This window comes from Camelus bactrianus, chromosome X, assembly GCF_048773025.1.
Source record: "Camelus bactrianus isolate YW-2024 breed Bactrian camel chromosome X, ASM4877302v1, whole genome shotgun sequence".
Lineage (NCBI taxonomy): Eukaryota > Metazoa > Chordata > Mammalia > Artiodactyla > Camelidae > Camelus > Camelus bactrianus.
The window spans coordinates 100,906,011-100,918,275 of NC_133575.1; the positions used below are offsets into that span (position 1 = coordinate 100,906,011).

Consider the following 12,265-nt stretch of genomic DNA (forward strand, 5'->3'; position numbering starts at 1 on the left):
ATTCCTCTGCCTCTTTGGGTTTCCCCTCTAGGCATTGGTCCTGGAAGTAGCTGCATGGTTTTATCCTGCTGAATTTTCCCATGATTCCTTGGGGTCTCCTGGTTGGTGGAGCCTGAAGATTTGGCTTTGACTCATGCTCTAGTCCCTTGCTAGTCCCTTCTGGAACTCCCTGCTTTGCCTCTGGAACATCTCAGTACAACAGGATAGAGTACGCCTGCCTCCAGGTGATTTGAGGTAAAAACACCTATCTCTGCCCTTAAGTAGCAATATAAACTCCATGCACTCTGAGTACTTCCTGGGTAGGGCGATTTCAAACTCACTACCACTGAATACTTTGCAAAGCATGGTTGAAAGCAGTATTATTTAAGGAGAATCAGCTGAAGATACATGTATCCCATCCATTCTTTCACATTGGACCCAGCATAATAGCTTCAGATACTTGCCATGCCCATATTTTATTTCTAATTAGGCCTACTTCACCCACAGCTCTATAGTCAGGAAAAAGGCTGGTGGATTTATGCACACAAGTGGCCACTGATTGGTCCAGGGTGGCCACCTGAGCCATAGCAGGTCATCCATTATGTGGTGGCAGACTTGTGTGGCGGATTTTTCTAATAGTGTTCCTCTTACCAGCAATGGATTCTAACGTGCCCACAATTGAGTATCCTTGGTTAAATAAAACTATGAAGACTCTTGTTAAGTGCACATTTGTTACTTATTTAGGAGGATAAACATATGTAATGTATTGCATCCATCCATCCACCAAACAAGCATGGGGTTCCTACTACAGATCATTAGCCCTTATTTGTACTTCCAAAACCACAAAGCTCTGAAAAAAAATTTCTCACAAGTTTGATGCTAAAACTCATTTTAACTCATGTTAAAATATTAGTAGTCTTTATTTGTCTCAGTATGAATATTCATGTATTTTATAACAGAAATATTCATGTATTTGGTTATGGGCAACTATGCTACAACCTGCAAGGGGTATTATGTAATATAGGAAAATACACAGGAACACCTTGACAAAATCTCCCAAATTCTCAGTTATGAAACATATCTGGTTTTGGATAAGGCACTTTAGCCCTGTAAGGTATGGGGCTAAGGTGGGGGTAGATACCCTAACTGAGTCGGCCAGGAGCAGAGGAAACTGCACAGTGAAGGGAGTAGATATTCAAGTCTTTGGAGAGGGAGGGCTTGCTGAGGTTCCAGCCAAGGAACCCCAGTTGGGTCCCTCAGTCATTGGTCCAAAGGGCATGAACAAAGCTGAAAACAGAAGACAAAATGAAGACTCAGGAGAAAATATAATTGAAATGGAACAGGAATAGTTTAAGAATGGGAGGAATGAGAAAGGGCCTAGATAGTAGCAGGCACAGTATCTGTTGACTATTGGCTTTGGCTGATAAATTTGACTATTTGATTTGTCAATTGTCTGGCAGCTGTTTAGGTACAAGTGTGGGTCAGTCTGGCATTAAAGATGGAGAATTGTGACAGATGGATACAGAGAGGAATGGGACACAATCTTGGCTCTCTCTTTGTCTTAAGTCTAGAATCCCATTAGCTGGAGGCAGGGTCCTGAGAGGATGCATAGAACTTGCAGTCACATTAGCCTGAGACAAAGGTGTCTTTAGCTTTTTCCTACCTTTGTATTTGTAAAGCTTTTTACTTGCATGTGTGTGTGAAATATACCACACATAAAGAAGAAGACATAAATCATAAATGTGCAGCTTAGTCAATGAAATACCACCGTTAATTATAACCCAATCAAAAAGTAGAATATCATCAGCACCCCTGATGCTCACCTTGTGTCCCTTCCCTAATCACAATCTTTTCCCACCTCCTAAAAGTTACTATTCTAACTCTTACATAAATCACTTCTGTGATTTTATTTATACTTGTGCTCCTTAGTATGTATCCCTAAACACTATAGTTCTACCAGTTACTGATTTTTATATAATCATTAACTATGTACTCTCTTGTGTATGGCTACTTTCATTCAGCATTATGTTTGTGAGATTCATCCATGCTAATGCTATTGCAGGAAGCTTATTTTGTTCCTTCTCATTGCTGTATAATATTTCCTTTTGTGAATATGCCACAGTTTATTTATGCATTCTACTGTAATGGGCATATGAACCATTTTCTGTTTGGAGCTATTATGACTAATATTACTGTGGATATTTTTGTTTGACTTTTGGTGCACATGTGCATGCATTTCTGTTGGTAGTGGGATCACTGAGTCATAGGGGCTGCATATGTTCCTTTGGTAGATGCTGCTAAACAGTTTTCCAAAGTGTTATACCAATTTACACTCTTCCATTGCTCCAAATTATTATCAACACTTAATGTAGTCAGCTTTTTAAATTGTAATCATTCTGGTGGGTGTGTGGTGGTATCTCACTGAGGTTTAATTTGCATTTCTCTGGTGACTAATAAAGTTGAGCACATGTTCATATGTTTATTGGCCTTTTGGATATACTCTTTTTCCTTTTTAAATATTTTGCCCACTTTTTTCCTGCTAGATTGTCTGCCCTTTTCTTATTCGTTTGTAGAGGTTCTTTATGCATTCTAGATGCAAGCTCTTTATCTTTTATATGTATTACAAATAAATTCTCCAGTACTGGGATTCCCATTTAATACTTTTGAGTCTTATTTTCTTCCTCTAATTTCCATTAGATTCTCAGGGCCCAAATGACCCCCATTTTCCTAAGGCTTTAACAAGCTCACACAAGCCCTGGGGGACACCTTGCTAACACTGCAAGACTGTTTCCTTCACCTTCTCTTCCTTTTTCTGTCTCTCCCTTCAACTGATCTTCCCTGCCCCTGTCTTTCTTCCTTCCTACCTTTTGATTTTTCCCATTCTTGGGGGGCTGCTTATTATTCACGGGATGAATGGAAACAATCTTACTTCAGCCCTGGTGCCAAGATTGTCAAATTTGCCATGTGCTACTCATAGATCAGAAAATCTTCACTCTGGAAAGCACTTGGAGATGATGTAGTTTTCTCTTTAATGATGAGGAATCGAATGCCCAGAGAAATTAAGGGACTTGCCCAAGGCAGGAAATTATAGGACTTTCCCAGGGTCATACTGTAAGTTCGTGGCCAATCTTGGACTAGAACCTGTGCCTTTTGCACGTGTATCCCAGCTTTTCCCACTCCACTATGCTAAGAAAGATCAGGGCATGCAGCTGTACATTGACAAGAGTATATTTTTTGCTTTTGAAAATAAGTGTTGTCTGTGTCTGTGTAACAACGTAGTCGGTAGAGACTATGGCTCATGTCTGTCTGGACCCAAGTTGAGAGATCACATCACCTTTGCTACTTTCCCATCTCCTGGCTGTCAAAGCCTGAAGGACAACAAATGGCTTGAGTAATGAGATGAGTTAAGATAGTGTCTCCCACGCTGAATTATGTGCCAGTTCCAGGATTACAGGATTCTGCCACAATCCATTTACACAAGAAATTAAATTGAAGATCTCAATGTAATATTCATATATTAAATCCTGGCGGACAATCAAAGTAATTAAGGCCAAATGCTCTGAATCATCCTGTGGCATCACGAACATTCTATTGCTGGGTTTTTAGAAGGACTTATTTCTATAACCAATTATCTTGGAAATCATTAAGGCTCTTTTGGAATGTGAATAATTTGAAAGCCACCACGGTACCCAGTACTACTCAAACCTGTTTGCACCCATGAGAGAATTCTGCTAGATAGGGGTATAGAGTGGGCAAGCAAAGTCTGATTTCAAGAAGCTGGAGTTAAAGGATAGGAACCAGTCTCTGACCAACCCCTTCACTATGTTTTTTAAAAGGAGTGAATATATTTCATCTTAAATTGAAGGAAGTTAAACTGATGCAGGCTACTGAGCTAACCCCAGCCACAGACTGATCTGCTTGATGTGCAGCTTTGTCACTCTTACAAATACATACTACTAATAAAAAAAAAAAAGAATTTGGGGAATGAGGATGGCTCTGTGTAGCCCCACAGTGATGAATTGGGCTGACCTTCAGACCTACCCCCACCAATGGATCACTTTGTTTCTTAAAGCCTCTCCAGATACCCTCATAGCTTAGTCCTTGATCTTCATAGCTTCCCTTTGTGCACACCTCTGCTACAGCATTCCTGATAAAGTCCTCAAGTTATTGGTTGGTTCCCTTCTGGAATGTATGACCCTCAAGGGCAGGGCTATGTCTAAATCTCTCTAGTGTCCCTACATTGGACCTAGTACATGCTTCAGAAAAGGTGCTTGGTGTATGGTTGGTGAATGGATCAAAGACCAAATAAACAAAAGAATGAACGACCAAGACAACAAACTTACACAAATGTGTCTCTGGAAATGACAGGGTTAGTGCCATGGCAGCAGCAAAGAGAGGAATGAATCTTCCCTTCTCTTCCAGTAAATGCCTTAATTCTCTCAAAAACAAACAAACAAACAATGCTCTCAAGCAATCACCACAAATGAAACCCCATCACCAAGAATGTGTAACTAAAAGATAAATAAAAAATATTAAGTTATCCTATACTTTTTAGAGTTGCACTTAGAAAACAATCAGGTTATTTTACCTGAACTAATTACAAGACTTCCATGCATCTTGAATACTGCATACAGAAAAAGGTCTCTGATTCATCAGTTTTGACAGTGGGAATAATTAAAAGTGTGCATATACTGTAATATTCCTACCAAATTATTTCTTCTCGTAAATATTTATCCATAGCCTAAGTTTGTTGATGCTGAGCAGCATCAGTATTTCTCGGCATTCGTGCATATACTGCCCCCCTGACTGTTCATAAATAAGATATTTGAGAGATATTTGACTGTATCTTGTTCATGTCTGTATCCCTAGCTGTAGCACAGAACTTGGCACCAAGAAAGAACTCATTGTAGAATGAATGAATAAATAAATAAATGAATAGTAAGTGAGACAGAGGCACCAAGGGATGTTTCCCATCATCAAGGTAGAGCTGCACAAAGCAAGCCCCATTCACTTAGGTTCTCTTTGTGATCACTTGGCTACATTATTTCTGAGCTTCTAAGCCAACTTAATCCACCCATCCAAGCACTATGCTCCTTTCAAAAGCAGTTGTCTTACCCCTCCATGTGCCCAGCATGATCCAGAGGGGTTGTACATTCTGGGTGTCAGCCTGAGCCAGATGAACACACCAACAACTATCTGTGGCTTTCCTGGGAGGGCATCTTAAACCTGCATGTTTCACATCATTGTAGGTCTACCAGACAGTGTCAGAAACCATGCCAAGAAATATTGATACTGCACAAAATCAATAAACTGGGACCATGGCTAAATATTTATTGGGGCAGACAGTGACGCTGTGTTTGCTCGGAAAATTCAATCAAGTTTTGTCCAATTACTGCGGGTTTAGATTTGAACGAATTAGCTCTTAGTCATAAAATCCTAGAATGTCAGAGCTGGAAGGACCCTTAGAAGTCATCCGGCCCTGTGTAACTCTGAGATTTTCAAACTTTTGTTTTGCAAGAAATACTTTTTATCCAGTGAAATCTTACGGTGCTCCTCTCATTTCAAGTAGAGGTGCAGGCATTAGATCTTGCTGCTTGGCATCCCCTTCTCATTTGCTTCAAACTGTAGAGGAGAAAAGGGAAGTCCAATGAAGTTAAAAAGGATTTGGGAACACTAGGGGGAAAAATTCCTAGTCTTGGGAAAAAAAAAAAAAAAACGGACTCCAAATCTGTCTTAGTCACAGAACCTGATATTCTACCATTTAAACTCATGCCTGAAGGGGCCTTTTAGATATGGCCATTTAAACTGCTCAGGGACATCTGTTCCCTGGGATGAATGACACAGTAACTAACAGATTCATTAGTAGGAGCGAGTTTACTTAAGTAAAACACATTGCTACCAATAAAGGCAAGAGGAAAATCCTGAGGGCAGAAGACACAGGTGGGTAAATGCCCTGTTGGGGTACTTCATGAAGGTAAAGAGGAGAGAAGAAGAGCAGAGCTAAAGTAGAATCTCATTTTCCCACCCTGCCTGATGTCTGCTTCTGCACCTGTCTGGTTGTGTGTCTATCTTTTTCTGTGCCTCTGTGTCATCTTTCACAGCAGAGTATCTAGTTTCTTGTCAGTTTCTGCCAGTGTCTATCCATGTGTTCAGGTTGACTCTGCTGATACCTGTCTGCTGTGGGTCTGTCCCTACCTACGTCTCAAGTCTTTCAGCACCTATATACATGTTTAACCTCAGAATGTGTCTGTGTCTGTCTGACTTTGCACACGTATGTGTGTGTGCATATGTATGCATGTGTTTTTCTATGTGCTTAGCACTCTGTATCTGTGGCTTTTATTTTGGTAGATTGTCTCTACTTTTCTGTTTCTGCTTTCAATGCTTTACCCCCAAAGAATGACTTATGGTAGAAGTTGAAGGGAGCTTTCTGAGCTAGGAGGGACACCTGGTGACTCTAACCATTCTTTTTTTTTTAATTGAAGTATAGTTGATTTACAATGTTGTGTTAGTTTCTGGCATACAGCATAGTGATTCAGTTATACATATATATTCATTTTCATACTCTTTTTCATTATAGGTTATTACAAGATATTGAATATAGTTCCCTGTGCTATACAGTAGGACCTTGCCATTTATCTATTTTATATATAGTCGTTAGTATCTGCTAATCTCAAACTCCTAATTTATCCCTCCATCCTCTTTCCCTTTTGGTAACCATAAGATTGTTTTCTATGTCAGTGAGTCTCATTCTGTCTTGCAAATAATTATATCACTTTTTAGATTCAATATGTAAATGATTTAATATGATATTTGTCTTTCTCTCTCTGACTTACTTCACTTAGTATGACAATCTCCAGGCCCCTCCATGTTGCTGTAAATGGCATTATTTCATTCATCTTTATGACTGAGTAGTATTCCAAGGTGTGTGTGTGTGTGTGTGTGTATCACATCTTCTTTATCCAGTCATCTGTCAATGGACATTTAGGTTGCTTCCATGTGTTGGCTATTGTAAGTAGTGCTGCTATGAACATTGGGTTGCCTGTAGCTTTTCAAATGAGAGTTTTCTTGGGACATATGCCCAAGGATCATAGGGCAAGTCTGTTTTTAGTCTTTTGAGGAATCTCCATACTGTTTTCCATAATGGCTGCACGAAACTGCCTTCCCACCAACAGTGTAGGAGGGTTCTCTTTTCTCCACAGCCTCTCCAACATTTATTATTTGTAGGTTTTTTTTGATGATTGACATTCTGACTGGTGTGAGGAGATACCTCATTTTAGTTTTGATTTACATTTCTCTGATAATTAGTGCTATTGAGTATTTTTTCATGTGCCTATTGACCATCTCTATGTCTTCATTGGAGAAATGTTTGTTTAGGCCTTCTGCTCATTTTTTGATCGTGTTGTTTGGTTTTTTTTGTTATTGAGCTGTATGAGAAATTAACCCTTGTCAGTCGCATCATTTGCAAATATTTTCTCCCAGTTCACAGGTTGTCTTTTCGTTTTGCTTATGGTTTCCTTTGCTGTGCAAAAGCTTATAAGTTTAATTAGGTCCCATTTGTTTATTTTTGCTTTTATTTCTATTACCCTGGGAGACTGACCTAGGTAAACATTACTACGATTTATTTCAGAGAATGTTTTGCTTATATTCTCTTCTAGGAGATTTATGGTGCCCTGCCTTATGTTGAAATCTTTAAGCCATTTTGAGTTTATTTTTTGTGTATGGTGTGAGGGAATATTCTAACTTCATTGATTTACACGTGGCTGTCCAGCTTTCCCAATACCACTTACCGAAAAGACTCTTTTCTCCATTGTATATTCTTGCCTCCTTTATCAAGGATTAATTGACCACAGAGGTGTGGGTTTATTTCTGGGCTCTCTATTCTGTACCATTGATCCGTATGTCTGTTTTTGTGCCAATATCATGCTGTTTTTATTACTGTACTTTGTAGTATTATTTGAAGTCTGGGCGGGGGGATTATGCCTCCAGCTTTGTTCTTTTTCCTCAAGATTGCTTTGGCAATTCTGAATCTTTTGTGATTCCATGTAAGTTTTAGGATTATTTGTTCTAGTTCTGTGAAAAATGTCCTGGGTAATATGATAGGGATTGCATTAAATCTGTGGATTGTTTTGAGTAGTATGACCATTTTTACCAATGTTAATTCTTCCAACCCAAGAGCATGAAATATCTTTCAATTTCTTTAAATCATCTTCAATTTCCTTAATCAGTGTTTTATAGTTCTCCACGTATAAGGCTTTCATTTCCTTGGTCAGGTTTATTCCTAAGTATTTTTAATGTGATTTTAGAAGAGATTGTTTTAAAAAAATACACAACCCAATCAAAAAAATGGGCAGAAGACTTAAACAAACATATCTCCAATGAAGACATACAAATGGACAATAGGCACCTGAAAAAATGCTCAATATGACTAACTATTATAGAAATGCAAATCAAAACTACAATGAGGTATCACCTCACACCAGTCAGAATGGCCATCATTAAAAATTCCACAAAGAATAAATGCTGGAGAGGCTGTGGAGAAAAGAGAACCCTCCTACACTGCTGATGGGAATGTAGTTTGGTGCAGCCATTAGGAAAACAGTATGGAGATTCCTCAAAAGACTAAAAATAGACTTGCCATATGATCCATCAATCCCACCCCTGGGCATATATCCAAAATATATATAATATATACATATACATACATATATATAATATCATATATATATATACACACACACACACACACACAATGGAATACTACTTAGCCATAAAAATGAATGAAATAATGTCAGTTGCAGCAACATAGATAGAGATTGTCATACTAAGTGAAGTAAGCTAGAAAGAGAAAGAAAAATACCATATAGCATTTATATGTGGAATCTAGAAAAATGACACAAATGAATTGATTTACAAAACAGAAACAGATTCACAGACATAGAAAACAAACTTGTGGTTGCCAGGGGAGAAAGGCAAGAGTGGAGGGATAAATTGGGAGTTTGGGATTTGCAGGTACAAATTACTATATGTAAAATGGATAAACAGCAAGGTTCTTCTGTATAGCACAAGAAACTATATTCAATACCTTGTAGTAGCCTATAATGAAAAAGAATATGAAAGGGAGTACATATATGTAGAGCTGAATCACTATGTTGTATACCAGAAATTAACACAACATTGTAAACTGACTATACTTCAATTAAAAACAATTTTAAAGGGATTTTTAAAAACTTTCCTTTTCTGATATTTCATTGTTAGTGTAAAGAAATGCAATAGATTTCTGTATGTTAATCTTGTATCCTGCTACCTTGCTGAATTTGTTTATCAGTTCTAGTAGTTTTTGTGTGGCATATTTAGGGTTTTCTATATATAGTATTGTGTCATCTGCATATAGTGACAATTTTACCTCTTCCCTTCCTATTTGGATCCCTTTTATTTCCTTTTCTTGTGTGATTGCTGTGGCTAGGACTTGCAATACTATGTCGAACAGAAAGGCTATCAACTTTTCACTGTTGAGTATTATGTTGGCTGTGGGTTTATCATAACTAGCTTTTATTATGTTGAGATATGTTCCTTATATACCCACTTTGGTAAGAATTTTGATCAAGAATGGATGTTGAATTTTATCAAATGTTTTTTCTGTATTGATTGAGATGATCGTGCGGTTTTGTTATTTCTTTTGTTGATGTGGTATATCACATTGATTGATTCGCATACATTGAACCATCCTTGTGGCCCTGGGATGAATCCAACTTTGTCGTAGTATGTGATCTTTTTTATGTGTTGTTGGATTTGGTTTGCTAATATTTTGTTGAGAATTTTTGCATCTATATTCATCAAAGATATTGTCCTGTAATTTTCTTTTTTGGTAGTGTCTTTGGTTTTGGTGTCAGGATGATGGAGGCTTTGTAGGATGACTTTGGGCGTATTCCTTCCTCTTCAGTCTTTTGGAAGATTTTGAGAAGGATCAATATAATTTCTTCTTTGCATGTTTGGTAGAATTCCCCAGTGAAGCCATCTGGCACTGGACTTTTGTTTGCAGGGAATTTTTTCTTTTTTCTTTTTAAATTACAGATTCTATTTCACTTCTAGTGATCGATTGATCTGTTCAAGTTGTCTATTTCTTCTTGATTCAGTTTTGGTGGACTGTATGTTTATAGAAATTTGTCCATTTCCTTTAGGCTGTTCAATTTGTTGCCATACGTTTATTCGTATTTTTTTGTTGGCATATGTTTATTCATATTTTTTGTATATCCGTGGTGTCGGTGATTATTTTTCCTCTTTCATTTCTTTTTTTTCCAACAGGAAAGTTTCTTTTAATTGAAGTATAGTCAGTTACTATTTGTCAGTTTCTGGTGTACAGTATAATGTCCCTGTCATGCAGATATATACATATATTCATTTTCATATTCTTTTTTTCCTTTTTTAAAATTGAAGTACAGTCAATTACAATTTCATTTCTTATTTTATTTATTTGGATCCTCTCTCTTGTCTTCTTGGTGAGCCTGGCCAGAAGTTTGTCCATTTTGTTTACTCTTTCAAAAAATCAGCTCTTGGTTTTACTGATTTTTCTATTTTTTTAATCTCTATTTTATTTATTTCCTTTTTGATCTTTATTATTTATTTCCTCCTGCTGACTTTAGGCTTTGTTGTTCTTTTTAAATTCTTTTAGGTAGTAAGTTAGGTTTTTCATTTGAGATTTCCTTCATTATTTGAGGAAGACCTATATCGCTATGAACTTCCCTTTTAGGACTACTTTTGCTGCACCTCATAGATTTTGTGTGATTATGTTTTCATTGTCATTTGTCTCAAGGTATTTTTAAATTTCCTCTTTGATTTCATCATTGACCCATTGCTTTTTTAGTAGCATATTGTTTAGTCTCTGTGCAATCATTTTTGTTTGTTTGTTTCTCTTTCTGTGGTTCATTTCTAGTTTCATGCCATTTTGGGACTCTGACCATTCTTAAGATCTGCCCTGAGGCAGCACAGTGAAGTCATGTCTGCCACACAGCAAAATAGAAAAGATGCAAATAGGCAAAGCAAAATGAAAACCCCAACTTTTCTTTCATTCTCTGTTTATCTCCCCTCCTTTTTGGGGGGCTTCTTCCTTATTGTTTTTCTTTCTTCCTTTTCTTTTAGTTCCTCTTTCTGGATTTCTCTTTTTACTCTATTTCTCTCACTTCTTGACTCTCTTTTTTGTGTTTTTTTAAATTTTATTCATTTTCTCTCTATCTCTCTGTCTCTTTTTATCCCTGTCTTTCTCCATTTTTTTTTCTTTATGTTTTCCTTTCTGTTGCCCATTCTTCTTCTGTCAGTAGCTTCTTGTGTATTAATCTGTCAATCTCTTTTGTGCTTTGTCTTCCCCAAACATGCTTTAAACATCAAGAGAGAGAAGAAGTTATCTTTTTCTGCTCAGGGCCGGGATGTGGGTGTGTGTGGTTCATTATCTTTCTTATTATTCACACGTGGGTAGGGTTCTTGCTGCTCCCTGGAATCTAATGGGAACTTCCCTGTTCCCTGCCTCCAAGACCTTGTCTGCACAGTCACACTGCAACTCTAGCTGCTGCTTGCATTCCTTTCACGTCCCATGCAGAGCAATGAGCCCCCAGGTGCGATGGGAGAATTCATCAGCTGCTCGACAGGGCTAACGATTTACTCCTGAGAAATAATCCATATCCGGATAATGGATCACCCTGACTCCCTAAGACCATTTGTCTTGGCACTTAAATGGCACCAGAGTCCAGGGGCAGAGCCAGGACTCTATCCCAGGTTCATTGGTAGATGAATAGGCTGGAATAATAATGTTAAGGATTATGATAAAGAACACTTTGCATTTGTATGGTGCTTTTAAACTTTATAAATTTGGAGGAGATTAGCCTTCCTTGGCTCATCACTTCTGAATCTCACACATTGTGGACCCTGCTTGTATATTCAGAAGCAGGGGCTTTTAAGTGACTCACCCAGAGTCATCTAGCTTGTTACTGGCAGAAATGGGAGGAAAAGTCTATTTTACTGACTTCCTGAGATTCTTTCCTCTGAATGCTAGATGGCCTTCTGATCTCTGGATCTCACCTGTCTTGGAAATGAATGCCCAGTACTGAGAGAGTGTATACTATAGAGGTTCATTGTCAGACAGACCTGGGTTTAAATCCTGGTTCTGCATTAGCTAGCTATATGGCCTTGGGCATATTGCTTACTTATTCAGAACCTCAATTTTCTCCTCTATAAAATGGGATCCTAATAAACCTTCCTCATAGGACTGTTTATGAAGATGAAGAGAGATTATGCA

General features: G+C 37.9%; 1 protein-coding gene across 9 annotated transcripts in view; it reads left to right on the forward strand.

Annotated features, from left to right (window-relative positions):
* Nucleotides 1–12,265, forward strand: part of ARHGAP36 (Rho GTPase activating protein 36) — a 152,503-nt gene that overhangs the window by 96,724 nt on the left and 43,514 nt on the right. The window contains exon 4 of one of the 9 annotated variants that reach the window (XM_074359866.1): nucleotides 32–234. The exons of the other annotated variants lie outside the window; for them this stretch is intronic. The gene's annotated coding sequence lies outside the window, so the exon portion shown is untranslated. The remainder of the gene's footprint in view (nucleotides 1–31; nucleotides 235–12,265) is intronic. 9 annotated transcript variants of the gene reach the window in all.